Source organism: Barbus barbus (assembly GCF_936440315.1).
Source record: "Barbus barbus genome assembly, chromosome: 41".
NCBI classification, from domain to species: domain Eukaryota; kingdom Metazoa; phylum Chordata; class Actinopteri; order Cypriniformes; family Cyprinidae; genus Barbus; species Barbus barbus.
In genome coordinates this window covers 12265708-12280383 of record NC_136719.1, presented here as the reverse complement: position 1 = coordinate 12280383, position 14676 = coordinate 12265708, and the positions used below count along the sequence as shown (strand labels likewise).

Below are 14676 nucleotides of genomic sequence, written 5' to 3'. Positions count from 1 at the left end.
TCATGGGCGTCTTGGAAACCTCAGCTGGGGATTTAATCTCGTCTGGGTACTTGTCTTGACTTGATTTCATTGCCACCTTTATGAGAGAGTCTACCGATTGGACAGATAATCCCCCCTGGATGGGAGAATATGCATCTTTTGTGAGATGGCTGAGAAATTTCTTACTACAATCTGGGATTTGCTTTTACATCTTGCACACAGTTGAATGTTTTAGGCTTTTTAGTAAACTATACTGACCATTTGTCAGTATGTATATAGTAAAGTTATTAAATTAGGTGCATGTTTACTACGACCATTTCACCTGACCTGAAGATGACATTGTGTCATCTTTATATTGTTTGAAACGCGAACTGTACAAATGCAGGAACCTTATGAACTTCTCACATATACATTATTGTTGTCTTCATGTAAGTTTTAAGTTTTTTCCGTCTTTTTTAAAGGGGTCATCAGATGCCCATTTTCCACAAGTTGATATGATTCGTTAGGGTCTTAATGAAAAGTCTATAACATACTTTGGTTAAAATTTCTCAATGGTAGTGTAAAAAACGCCTTCTTTTCCCTGTCAAACTCAGCTCTGTTTTCAGAAAGCTGTTTTTTAGTCCATGTTGCTTTAAATGCTAATGAGCTCTGCTGACCCCGCCCCTCTCTTCCGTGCGGTGATGAGCAGTACCGTTTACTTTAGCAGCTAAACTGGCTAAGTAGAACATTATTAGGAAAGGCAATTTGCAAAGATTCATAAAAATCGTTCTACTCACTTCTTCTGTAGGTGAGGCTGGATCACGATAGATTCACGTGAACATAGATGCATTTAGGCAGATCGGGGATCGGCGCATTCACTTCAAAGCGAAAGTAACGTTAATCCTCTCCGTCTTCAGCTGCTCAGATGTCGGGAGTAAATGATGACTGCTATATTCATTATTACATCCAACAACTAAACACCTCAATCGCTTAATCTGAGACATCTAGTCTTCCCCTGCACCAGAGCTGACACAATGGCAGACAGCTCTCAGCTCACTCAGGGCGAGTCTAAGGTAAGATGGTCTTGTCAATCAACTCTCGTGGGAGGGGGCCTGTACAGAACTACGTCATTCTGACAGAAATCTCAGAACAGCCTGATTTGAGAAAGGGCATTTTAAAATAGGGATTTAAAAAAAAACACTGGGTGGATATTTATCATTATAGGATGGATGTGTACACACACTTCCAACACACATTTATGTTCAAACAACTTGTAAAGTGAATTTTGCATCCGATGACCCCTTTAAGGAGTTCTTAAAAGCAGCAGTCAAACTGCGTGCTGCCACCTAGTGGCCCCAGCAATAGGTGCAGTCGATTTCAGGCAGATGTGCAAGCTGGCACATCCTTTAGGGGCCTGGCATGCATTTTTTAAATGCATGTTGTACGTCTTGCCCTGAACAATTAATCTGTGAATATGTTATTTTCAAAGATTTCTTTTTGCCATTTTTGCATTAATTATGATAGGACAGTTATGAGACAGGAAGTAGGACACAGAGCGGGGGGCAAAATCAGGAAAGGTCCACAAGTTGGGACTCGAACTCAGGACGCCTGAAGCGCAAGGCACTATATGCCGGCACACTGCCCACAAAGCTATCAGTTTCAATCCGTGAATATGTTTATATTTTTTTTTCAATATTCTAACCATGAAATTTTTCATCAAAATGTTGTAAATGGATCTTCCAGTGAAAACCTCTCTCTGGTGATGTGTGCAAGACTTCTCCAATCATTTTACATTCCGTTTATGCTCATCTACCTCCACTTTTCAGCGCAACAGCCACATCTCAACATCCAATCAACAACTAATGCATTGAACCAAGTCCCTACCCTTTTCCCTTTCAAATAATTTCATTTATATCACAATACAGAAGAAAAGATCTGTCTACTTCCGTTTCATTGCAACCTTGTTATATTTACACTGCAAAATTGTTTGTACTTTTTGCAGAAATAAACTGTAAAAATGATATAGTCAAAGTAATTTAAAAATAAAAAAGTAAAAATAAAAATGTAAAACTGGTTAATTCTAAGTTACTGTTCCATAAACGTGTGATTATAAATGGTTTACCTTGCATTATATTTAATTTTACTGTAAAATACTGTCAAGTGTATGATTTTTACAAGTAAAACTATGATATATTATATAATTTAAGGTGAAAAACAGTATAATGACATTCCCATGTTGTTTTACTACCTGTATTATTATTGTGGTTATCAATACATTTTTTAGTTAAAAATCAGATTTTGAGTTCAAGTAGACTTGTTATATAACATTATATCATATAATTGAATATAAAATATACAGGCACCAATATACCACTCAGTAGTAACTGAAACATTGTCTCCATGATGGTAAACTTCTGGCAACCACAGCTGCTGTTTTTTTTTTTGTCTGTAAATTTATATTTGTTCTGTGTAGTCACAGCCATATTTTTGTGGGCAGTGCTCAGACATATGGTGCAACAGCATTTTGGGTGACCCGAGTTCAAGCCCTGGCTCATGGTCCTTTCTGAGTTCCATTCTCCTCTCATGTATCCGACTGTTTCTTGTCTCTCTTTAACTGTCCTATTCAATTAATGGCAAAAATACCAAATACCAAACTCAAGAAAAGTTAAAGATTGAAGAAAAGGTCAGAAAACATCCTGGCAGAGTTTCTACCTCATAGCTGACCCTGACGACTTGAATCCTCCACAAACAATTAATTTATTTTGCAAGCATAAGATTCTTCTTCTTCTTTTTTTTTTAATCGGACCTGCATATTCTAGACCACCAATGACTGTATTTCATGAGAGTCTCTTTTATTCTTAGTGCAATTCCATTGAAATCAAACTAATCCCACATCCATACTACCAAGTTTTTTGTTGTTTGGTTTGTTTATTTATTTTTTCTTGCTAATCCACTGTGGCCCATTTGCCCATCCGTTCAACTGCTGGTTTTTGGCACATTCTGATTTTGAATCCGTCACGGCCATTAACCATTTATAATAGATCTGCTCTAGAGCTTAGAATTTGTGAAGTCCTGTAAATGAGTGTTAGCTGGGAAATCCTGCATCATGCTGCTATGTGTTAAAAGGATGTGCAAGATTTCAGTCAAGTTCACAGCTCACCTGTGGGTGCGTCTGTCACTTTCACAAACACCTCTCTGGCTGCAAAGACTGTTTAAGTGTGGCATGGGGTAAAATGGTCTCTGTTTCAGCAGCTACAACCTGCAGCTGAAAGCTGTAGAAGGTTTCACAATGATCTTTGCATCCGTGAGGCATGGCATGTACTGTATGCAAGTACTGCCATTACATAGACAGGCTCTCTATATACTGTTACGCAGCAAATCCTCCATTTTCATGTTTTCATTTAAGAATGAATCCTTTTTCATTTAGATCTCAGATCTAATTTGTCTGATATTTTCTGTCTACAAAAGATTGGATTTCTTTTGGTGTGTCTGGCAATTGATAGAACAAATTATTGCAATCTGATGTGCCAGAAAGCATCTTCACAGGTATATGAATTATAAGACCAGGAAAAATGAAATTATGCATTAAGAAAAAAATGTCTTTTAGATTATGCCAAATGGGATTGGTTCAAGTGTGCTCAGATTCAAAGAAAAAAAGAGTGTGTAACTTTGCCTTTGTATTGCCGTAAGTTTCAAATAAATGTTTTATTTTTCCTCCCACATTCCAATTAAAAGTCAAATTAAAACATACCGTGCATCAATAATGAGTACATTAATAGCTTTTCAATGTAAGCACCATAACAAAGTCCTTTGTATGAAAAAGGTTGAAGACTCCTGGTTATTATGACTGACTGAAAACAATACAGTAATGACAGAGAACTAGATGTGTGGGAGTCTAAAAATGCAGTGCTTTGACAGACATAAATTTAAATGTTACAAAACCGAATATTACTGACTTTTTCAAAACGGAAATTAAAAAATGTCATCAAAATGTCAGCATGTGGATATTTTATTATGCATTCAGAACATACACAGACTTTTGAATCTATATGAGTGAGAACGTCACATAAATGTTTTTATACCTACACTGCTCTAAAACCTGTTGACGTTATTAAATAATAGGCAAACCGATCTTTCAAATAGTAAAAGACCAAATGTCCTTGGTTTTTGACATGCTAAACATGTTATGTCACTGTATTTGTAAGGACATTTGGCCTTGACAGTATAATAAAGCTGTATACACACTCACAGGCTTTACTGACCCTGAATTTCTCTCAGCTCTAAACCACCACTCTCGAGTTAAGCCTACTTGTACAATAAATGGATGAATATCTCAGTAATGGCAAGGACAACATGACAATAAGAAATAATAAGCTAAATAAGTGCAGAACCACGAATAGCCTAATAGTCAACTTATGCTTAACCACAGCATGACAAAAAACATGAATAAACTTAGGGAACGTTATGTCACAATATGTCCGTTATTAATAATTAATATGTCATTTCAACCCAGACTATTTATTGCTACATTACTCAGAGCACCTGCTCTCAAAACAGTTTCTAAAATCTCACGCGAAGCGATGCACGTCGCTAATCTCATATCTGTTTCTCTCACGCGCTCACTCTTATTTCTTTTTTCAAAGAATAGCTTAAAAATCACCTGTTAAACAACTTTTCGGCGTAAATGCGGTCAGGACTCTAATTACTAGAGGAATAATTAAAACACGCAACACTGGAGGCAATCGAGTGCAGAGAAACAGCATCTGTTCCTCACGCACCTACATGTTTGGTTTTGTGCGACATCTTCACGACTGCTGCACTCACAAACTCCATCGCAATCTATAAACACGAAATCGTGATATCTTAATTTGTTTCACAGATGTTCCGCATGTTTTGCGGTGCCAATATGTGATAGGAAGGAAGGCTTGAAAGGAAATAGGCTAGCCTACATAAAAGAAAAATTTAAGACAACATACCAAAACATCTAAAGTTGTTTTACCTGCTCGGAGCGGCACAGAGTACGCACGGGATGGATGAGGAAATCCAAACTTTGAAGACTTGCGAGGGTTAAAGACTCGTTTGTTAGAGACGCATTAGATCGGCGCAGCTCTGACAAGACAATCGGCGTGCAATGCTGCTGTCTGTCTCTGCCTCCCTCTCTCTCGCTCCCCCAGAGAAATAAATCATCTCTGCTTTCATCTGGATCACCGAATCTCTCCCTCCCTCTCTATCTCTATCTCTCTTTCTCACACACGCGCGTTTCCATTTAATATTTTCTCTCCATTTCTACTAACATTTCTACACTTTAGTTCTTAATTAAAAATTATTTAATACGTGTAATTAGCCATTTTCTTGTGACCACTGGCTGATCCCCATGTATGTGAATTGGTGCATCACTAAAATTCACAGTGCCTGGGACAAATTTTTTAAGGAACCCCTCTTCCCAGGACAAAATGATTAGGATATGCCCTTTTGGACATTATTGGGCCCCTTCATCATAAGGCCTCTCAATGTAGGCTGACCCATTAAAAAAAATGAATTACAATTTGTATTATTCTATTCCTCTGATACTGTTGAACAGGTGAATATCTTACATTTTTGCACAAAAAAACCCCAAATCATGTGCAGTAAAAAATAAAAAGCACATGCTTTTTTTAAAACAAATTCTGCCCCTTTCTTATTCACATTCTTTCATAATTGTACCTGCATATAGAATTTATAGTACACATAGCCTATATATTGTTTGTCTTGTCACATACACATATAATTAACTTCATTTTATTATCTGTGTCTTGTTTTTTAATGTTATACATTTTTTAATGTGTAGGCTACTGAAAGCTTCGCCAAGACAAATTCCTTATGTGTAAGCATACTTATAGCAATAAATCTAATTCTGTGACTGAATTGAGTAAGCATGCTCTCATATTTCTGTAATTGATGGGACTGTATGCTTTAGTCACTATTAGTATTTAATAGCCTTCAAAAGGATTTGCAGTGACTAATTCAGTAATTCTCAATTCTGGACCGCATCATTTTGTGTGTCTCTCTTGTCATCAACTCATTAGTAGTGACTGCGAGAAGTTTGTCAGATAAAGGACACATCCAAAACGTGCAGAGTTGGGGCCCTCCAGGCTAGGATTGAGAAGCACTAGCAGATTGCGAGTGACGGGATTACTATGTCGGATTAAACTGCAACAAACATCATTTCATTATCTGCGCATCAGTTGAAAAGGACGATGCTGTGGCGAAAATCCCTCACCGCTGTGTCCAGTTTTGTTTTTATAAACTTGGACATTTTATAGGCTCGTGCTCAGGAAAGAACAATACTGGGCATTAATATGCAATGACAAGAGTTAATATACTGGAGTTTCTTTATGAGCTTTGTGGGATTTTATTTTGTCATTAAAGCTTCAGACATACCAGTAGTCTTCTACAAATGAAATAATACAGGCATCTCAGCATGTAGGGATGAGTTTGGTAATTTACATGATCTCATGCCATTATGAAGTTAATCAGTCAGACAGGGAAATGAGAAGTCCTTTCTTCCAGTATATAGCCATTATGTCTCTCTGGGAAGAGCTAGTCTGTTCTTAATGGGATGAACCATTGAACCACAGAGATCAGGGCACCGATGCTGTACAAGGTCTATAGTGTGCCAATGGGATACGGACAGATGGCTGTGTAATTACGCAGGAACTAACCCCTGTGCGTGTGTGGCTTCCGTTTTCAAATGCGAATATGCTCAATTATTGTTGTTTTCTCAAGAAAACAACTATTACGTCATTCTCTGATAAGTATATGTGACTGATAAGAACAGAACATTTAATGTGGTCTAATCTAGATAGTAATGCAGCTTAATGTGGAGAGAAATTTATTTGTTAAACACACACTATACAGCCTCAAGAAATTCATTATAGCTAGCAACCCAGAGCAGTGCTAGATAAGATAATAATATGTTAAAGGCCACACAAACAAAGGCTTTAAGGGATAATGTACAGTCTTTTATTTTGTGATTAATACCAATTAAAATTAATACCGAAGTGCTCTGAGGTCATTTTCACTGAGAGGAAAGATATATAAAAAGAGAGAATCAGAGTTTTGAATTAATCGATTGAATGAATAATTCAACGACACTCATAACAGTTAGTTGTTTCGTTCAATGAATCTGCTTTTCTGGACAAATCAGTTGACTGAATGATTCAATTGATTCACTTGTTCCTTACCGCCACCTATACTGGCATAATGTAACCCGCAGAAAGAGCCACTGAAAATCCAACACTAATTCACGGACTGCCAGTCTGAAACATGAAAACACAGACAGTAAAAAGCCACTCAGCCAATCAGATTTGTGGACTGGAACTAATTGTTGTATGAAGACCAATGCTGTATGACCTTGATAGTGTAAACAAAACCCAGAAAATTATCTGTACACAAGTGATTGTTTTGGTTTTGGATAAATACTTTTTTTTTTAGTGGTTCTCCAAAAAAGTGGTGCGCAAAAAAAAAATAAAGCACCAAAATAAAATATAACAAAGCCTTGTCTTTGACCCATGGTCCATAAAAACAAAAGCTCTATAATTAGCAATTGGTTTTTAAGAAGGGAGGAAATGGCCCCATTGGCAGGCCTGTGTAAGACAACCTATAATTGGACCACAGGCACACCCATTAAACCAGCTACACAGTGTCCCTGCGTCATGCATTACCATTTAATTGTAATAAATAAATTTCCCAAATGTAGTAGTTGCAATACAATCTAAGTAAGAGGTCAAAACTGAAATGGCAACCTGTTCAATGCACATAAATAAGCAATCTGTATGTGCAATGGTTTACAATCAACCACTGTTTTTTAAAAAAAATACATATGTTCATGTATTTCTGAATTAGGGATCAAAGGATGAAGGCAGCCTTTGCAATGCTATTCATCATATGGTTATTTCCTGTGTTGGAACTAACACGCATTTGTCTTTTACAGATAGCCTTTCAGGGTGAAATTTGGCTTTCGCCCACACAAGTTTGCACTGCGGCCTTGGGTTTGTGTGACAAAGCCTTCTTCAGAGAAAAATAATGTCCTTCAAAAAATATATATATAATAAAAATGTGCAGTAACTGTGAATGTGTGCTTGCTTAAAGACAACACAGATTGAAATGTTGCCTGTTGGACAGATAAAAAGCGAGATGGATGTGATTCTCAACAGTATGCTTCATTGAAACTGGGTAAAATCAATTGTCTTCAAATACAAATATACCACAAATAGAAACTGAGCAGGTGCTTGAATTAACTTATGGGATAGTACAATTAAAAATGAAAATGTGCTGAACATTTATTCAGCATCAGGCCATCCAAGATGTAGATTAGTTTGGTTCTTAAAACACAGATTTGGAGAAATTTAGCATTACATCAATTGCTCACCAAAGGATCCTCTGCAGTGAATGAGTGCCGTCAGAATGAGAATGTCTTGTGAAGTGAAAAGCTGCATGTTTGTAAAAAACAAAAACAAATCCATCATTAAGACGCTTTGAACTTCAAACTGTTGCTTCCAGTCCTCTGCTTTTCTCCAGGAGAGAAATATGCACAGATCAAGCACCATTACACGCAAAACAATTCAAAACAGTTATATGTCATTCTATAACAACAGTTATAAACAAATACTTTAGTGGTTTTTGATGTGAGAGGATGGATAGACTTTTTAAATGGAGGAAGTTTTATTATGGATTATGAATTGGTATTTTGGCCATAAGCAATGGTTTAAATTTAAAATGCTGGATTTGTTACAAACATGCAGCTTTTCACTACACAAGATGTTAAATGACAGACAGGAGATTACTTGTGGATTATTGTGATGTTTTTATCAGCTGTTTGGGCTCTCATTCTGACGGCACCCATTCACGGTGGAGAATACCACAAGTGATGTTATGCTAAATTTCTCCAAATCTGTTCTGATGAAAAAATTAACTCATCTTGGACTGACAAAGGGTGAGTACATTTTTGAAAAAAATTTAATTTTGGGGGGAACTATTGCTTTAAGGTTACATAAAAGCCAACCTTCTACAGAGAATGATAGAAAATTGGCTATATCATAATCTAAACAGATACAGAATAAATTATGCTTAGTCTGGTACAGGTTTTCCGGTAGTACAATACGATTAAAAGGAATCGTTCCCAGGCTGGGTTATTGGTCACGTGTACTAGATGGCCTTAATTATGAAGCTATATTTGAATGGGGATGTAGGGCAGGGATTACTCTGACATTAACTGAGTATGGTGGTAAATCATAAAGGCATATGTCCGGTTCAGCATGTGTGCTGACATCTGCACTGCATGAATGTCACCGATCCAATAAATGAGCACATTGACAGTGGCGTCCTTTAGTGATCGTAACTTCATGGGAAACTTGGGGAAGTTGTGGCATAATGGTTAGAGAGTCAGACTCGTAACCCAAAGGTTGCGGGTTCGAGTCTCGGTACCGGCAGGGATTGTAGGTGGGGGGAGTGAATGTACAGCGCTCTCTCCACTCTAAATACCACGACTTGAGGTGCCCTGGGCGCCGCAGCATAAATGGCTGCCCACTGCTCCGGTTGTGTGTTCACTGCTGTGTGTGTGGGATTAGGATGGGATAAATGCAGAGCACTAATTCTGAGTATGGGTTACCATACTTGGCCACATGTCACATCACTTTCACTTTTTCAAGTCCTTAATTGGCTGGTCAGTAAAAGTTAGTCTGAGCGTTTCTGTCCCAGCACAGATTGACTGAAGTGAGTCGGAGAACTTCATTAATCACATGGACATAATGGTGAGGAAAAATATGGGACAGTCTGTGATGGGTGATATTTTGAAAAAGGTGAAATTTATTTTTAAAACGGGATTTTTCTGTCTTTATTGGGATTTCTATGAGCTGCTCAAAAACATGGGCTATTAAGTCTTAGGTACACAAAAGCTGTCTTATTTCCAGACAGAGGTCTCCAATTAGCCTGCTCTTTCCTCTTGGAAGTCTTTGAAATCTAGTCTTGCACGCACTATTGTCGTTTGCGCATCCGAAATAGGTGATAGATTCACCCTTATTCTGTTTAGTTCACACTGGAGCTGTGGCAGTGGAAAGAATAATGGGTCAATGACATATAAGTGTGTCTACAATAAAGAATACACAAATAGCAAAATCTTGAAAATGTAATGGACTATTTCTCATAACATATAACTTTTAATATAACTATCAAAACCTTTCAAAATATAACTTTTGATTCTCCTTCAATAATTTTTGTATTTTAAAACAGCTACTGACCTTGAACATAGTCATAAGACATGTTTCAGCATGTTGGTCACATAGGCCTAATGTGACGTTTTTTTCAAATATTAATAAACAGTGAACCATATTTTTTTTTCTATTACATAATAATAAAAGACTATGTCAAAGTATTTTATTAGGCATTGTGTTATTTTAATGAGACCTTTTCTTCATTGTATGGTATCAGAAAAGTTGTCACCCATTTTACATATGCTAAGTACCTTTTTGCCTTTTTTTTTTTTTTTTTTTTCTCTGTTCCAGTTTCATCTCCTTATTAATCTGTATTATGACATGCAGAAGACAGGTTGTACAGTATTAGAAAATGAATGTATCTATACTCCGAGCAGTCTTTCCCCCAGATTTTAGAGGTCACTAATAAAAAGAGATATACCCTGAAGAGAGAACGCATGAACTGGGTCAGAGTGGAGATTCTTTCACTCGCTAGGTGCTTTTGCAAGGCTTTTTAACAGTTTCATTCATTGCACTATTCAAGCAAATGAGAAAGTACATTCAGTCACATAATAAGAGATACAGTTGAAATCGATTACTCACTGATTCTCCCCACAACTGTAAAGGTTGAAGTGTTAAAAATAGCACAGTAACTTGTCTTACCTCTCAGTCTCCGGCTGTGTGTCGCTTCAAAGATAGATTAAAACACCAATACTTCCATTAAAACTCAACCGAGAAAAATAGGCCTACTTAAACCATGGACAAATATATGCCTATAATTTAGGCTAAACATATAATAAAAGAGGATAGGGATTAATGTACAGTCATAAAATAAATCTTCACTGTAAGATTATTATAGGTATATTTGCGTTTTCTCGCAAAATCTCTTGTTTCCTCTCACCTCATATTATTTCTCGGCGCAATACTTTTGCGAGAAAATGCAAAAGCATAGAAATATCATTTTTTACTTCCATCCCATACTTTTTTTCATCACCAAGTCACCTTGTATACAGTTGTACAAACCTGTTAAAAAACAACAAAAAAAAAAAAACTAGCAGGCAGCGGAAGCCCTTTGACCTCCAGGTCGGCATTCAGGATGTGACATCACGTGAAAACTCCGATTTGATCATTAACAATGAATGGACCTTCTTTGCTTGCAAACATTTAACGTTTTGTTTATGTGACCCCGCCTTAATCTGAAATGAAAGTGACAGAAACTGTTATCAACATTCTAAAAAGTATCTTCTGCAAAAAGAAAGAAACTCATTTTTCATTTTTGGGTGAACTATCCCTTTAAGGCATTATATTGTGTACATAACCACAACCAAAGGGGTGGCAGGGGATGCTGAAACATTCATTTATATTTACATTTACATTAATTTAGCAGAGCTTTTATCCAAAGCAATTTTACAAATGAGGAATACAAAAAGTGATCCATTTTATATAATGACCTATTTTCAATATCATGACCTCATGTGCCTTATTGCTTGAATAGCTATGTAACATACAAATATAGGCTATATTGAATATCCAGAAATTAATGTTAAACATTCACAGGCAGCTTCAGTCTCTACCACATATTACACTACATACCAATTTGCCTGTAACAGGTTTCTGCATGAAAACATTTCATTTGCACACGTCCCACTCAAGGTTTTCCTTTGTATCCAGTTTGGCTCATCAGTTTTTTTGCAAGAACTGTCAGCTTTAACCTTTCACACCCTAACACACACACTCACGCCATCAGCAACTTCTTTAGCGTTGACTGAGGCTATGGCTGCTGCTTTTGTATGTTGTTTCCCTCAAACTATTCGGCTGACCTTGAGCTTGCATTATCCGGAGAATAAAGACTCTGCTTAAGTCGTTGTGGTTAAAAACACGTTTGCAAAATGCTACGAAGGAGGTGATATGAGAACAAAGATGGAAATATATCATCACTTCCATGTTACAGAAATTTTGCATAATGAGCAGAAGCTGTGAAGTATGAATAATTTTAAAGAGAAAAAACTGTCAATAATTCATGACTCAAAAACTCAAGCCTAAAAATATTTTTTTATTGCATATCTTCAGCTAAACGACCAATACACAACAGCCTGTCTCTGAGTGTATAAAGATCAGCTTCTATTTCAATCATCTGCTCTCTGAATAAAATGCAATGAATAATCAATAGACATGAATTGAAAAACACTCAGAATTATTCATTTACCTTACAAATAGGAAAGTGCACTGATATCTAACAGAATATGACTTTCCCCCCCTTTTTTGACTGGAAAAAGGGATACTTTATAAAACGTTGTTGACGTCAGAGATAATTTCAGATATGTGGTGCATATAATCATAGTATAGGAAAACAGTTTATAATTCCGGCCATCAGGAACTGGAAGCGGGGCACAGATTGCTCTTGTGGCCAGGGACCAAAACAGGAGCAGAGTGGAGAACGTTCCAACTGTGCAATGGAAAACCCCACTGAGATCCCCTTTACATAAGCACTCCAGCCTCAGTGCTGGCCAATAACACACCACTGGCCATCAGCACAGACAACAGAATATATAGATGTACCAATTAAAATGTCATACTGTTATATCGTGTAAGTCATATTACAGCAGACAAGTTGGAGCTGTAGCTTTTTCCTACCTGTTGTGTCTGCTGCTAAATTAAACCAATATTAATTGTGAGACAGCAAAGCTTTGTTTAATGCAGACATGAAGCTAAAACATATTTCAGCATCAGCTTTTTTATTTGTAGTGCCTTTATTTCTAATTTGTATTTTTTGTTATTTTATAAAAAAAAAAAAGTGTTTTTTTGCTTTAGTTGTCCTGCTAGACATTCACTGGAAGAACATGTTGTGGTTTGCCCTGCACAACCTTTTTATAACACTGCCATCTAGTGATAACAACCTTATCCTGAATCCAACAGTTTTACATGTCGTCAAGATGGTTTGGAGGAGTCTTTAATTTAATTTTTACTGTTTATTATTTCAGCGTTTAGTCATACAAATTATACATCATACAAGTTCTGCAGGAAATGCAACAATGTAGCTTAACAAAATTCACGCTATCATTTAAATTGTGATTAATCTATGCAAAATGGTAATAATAAAAAGAGAAAGATCCACACTCCAATTTTCTTGCTATTTTTCTCCTTTTTTCCTTATTCTGTGATTTTTGTTCTCATTACACAACAGCAGATTTTGTATGTGCTGCTGTGTTGCATTATGAACAATTTTAATAAAATAAATAGAAATATAAAATAGTTCAGATCTTTGTTTTTTTTTACATGAATTAATGTTAACATTTTCTTCAGTACATGAACTTCAGGTGTTTACGGATCTACACACCCTTCATACTTTTTGATCTCAGTTGAAAAAAAGTAAAAAACAAAAAGTTATTTTCTTTTAAATGTTAATTACAGAAAACAACATTTAGAAAACAGAAGAAGAATCAGAATTTACTCATGCAAATTACAACAATGCAGTTCTGCAGGAAATGTAAAATATGTGGGTTACACTTTATTTTAAGGTGTCCTTGTTAGAGTGTAATTATACACTGACTTATAAGTACGTTTAAGTAATTAATTAACTACATGTACTACTGTATAGGTAAGGATTAGGATTTGGTTTAGGGTTACTTGCATGTTATTTTGCATAATGTATTGTTATTATAATTTATTGTTATGATAGTAAGTACATGTAACGTGTAACAAGGACACCTTAAAATAAAGTGTTTCCTATACGTTTTAAATATGCAGAAGGTCTTTTGAATGATAACACTGGTGACATTTACTCCAAAATCAGACACACAGATGTTGACTCAGACCCAAAACATTTTGAAGCTTTTAAGAGATTTTATAACATGCTTTTTACATTTCTAAACTAGAGAAACCTTTGAGTATGTCTAAGTCCTTGAATGTTTTGAGAAGTCAAAAGACCTCTTTGCATTCAGTAAGGCTTATGCTGTCTCTTTACTTTTCAAGGCATTTTTTTAATGATTAGTTGCCAGCTTTTTCTCTCACAGCGGTTCCCTCCTGTCACCAACCTTATGGCCCAGTCTCTTTTTTTTTTTTTTTTTTAAATCGAAACCTCATGCTCCACAAGTCAATTTGCATGTTTTCCAAGTAGAAGCCAAAGCTATATACATAATAAATGCACTCAAGTCAGGTTCTTCTGAAAATAAACTATAAAAACAAGATGTTAATAACATGTTAATAAGACTCAACATCCATGATTTAATAATCCTTTTCAATGAATAGTGTCACGCTACAATTAATTAAGCGTACAAAGAAAAAGATGATCAAGTCTTTAATAAATCCACAGGAGGCAGGCAGGACACACACGTAGGGGCAACATTCACAATACCAGACCAGGGACAACTGAACAGGATAGAACTAAAGTAGGGGTGCTAATGAGGGACAGACAGGTGAGGAGGATCAACTAATGAGGACACAGGTGAACTGACTAACATAATCAAACATGGGGAAAAACTGGGTCATA

General features: G+C 36.3%; 2 protein-coding genes across 3 annotated transcripts in view; one reads left to right on the top strand and one right to left on the bottom strand.

Annotated features, from left to right (window-relative positions):
* LOC306860202 (uncharacterized protein) overlaps window positions 1-5170 on the bottom strand; it is a 37421-nt gene extending 32251 nt beyond the window's left edge. The window contains exon 1 of one of the 2 annotated variants that reach the window (XM_079401774.1): window positions 4958-5170. The gene's annotated coding sequence lies outside the window, so the exon portion shown is untranslated. The remainder of the gene's footprint in view (window positions 1-4957) is intronic. The other variant, XM_079401773.1, reaches the window with a different exon arrangement.
* Window positions 1-14676, top strand: part of LOC306861073 (ninjurin-1-like) — a gene marked incomplete at both ends in the record, with an annotated part of 649099 nt that overhangs the window by 239866 nt on the left and 394557 nt on the right. The gene's annotated exons all lie outside the window — the stretch shown is intronic.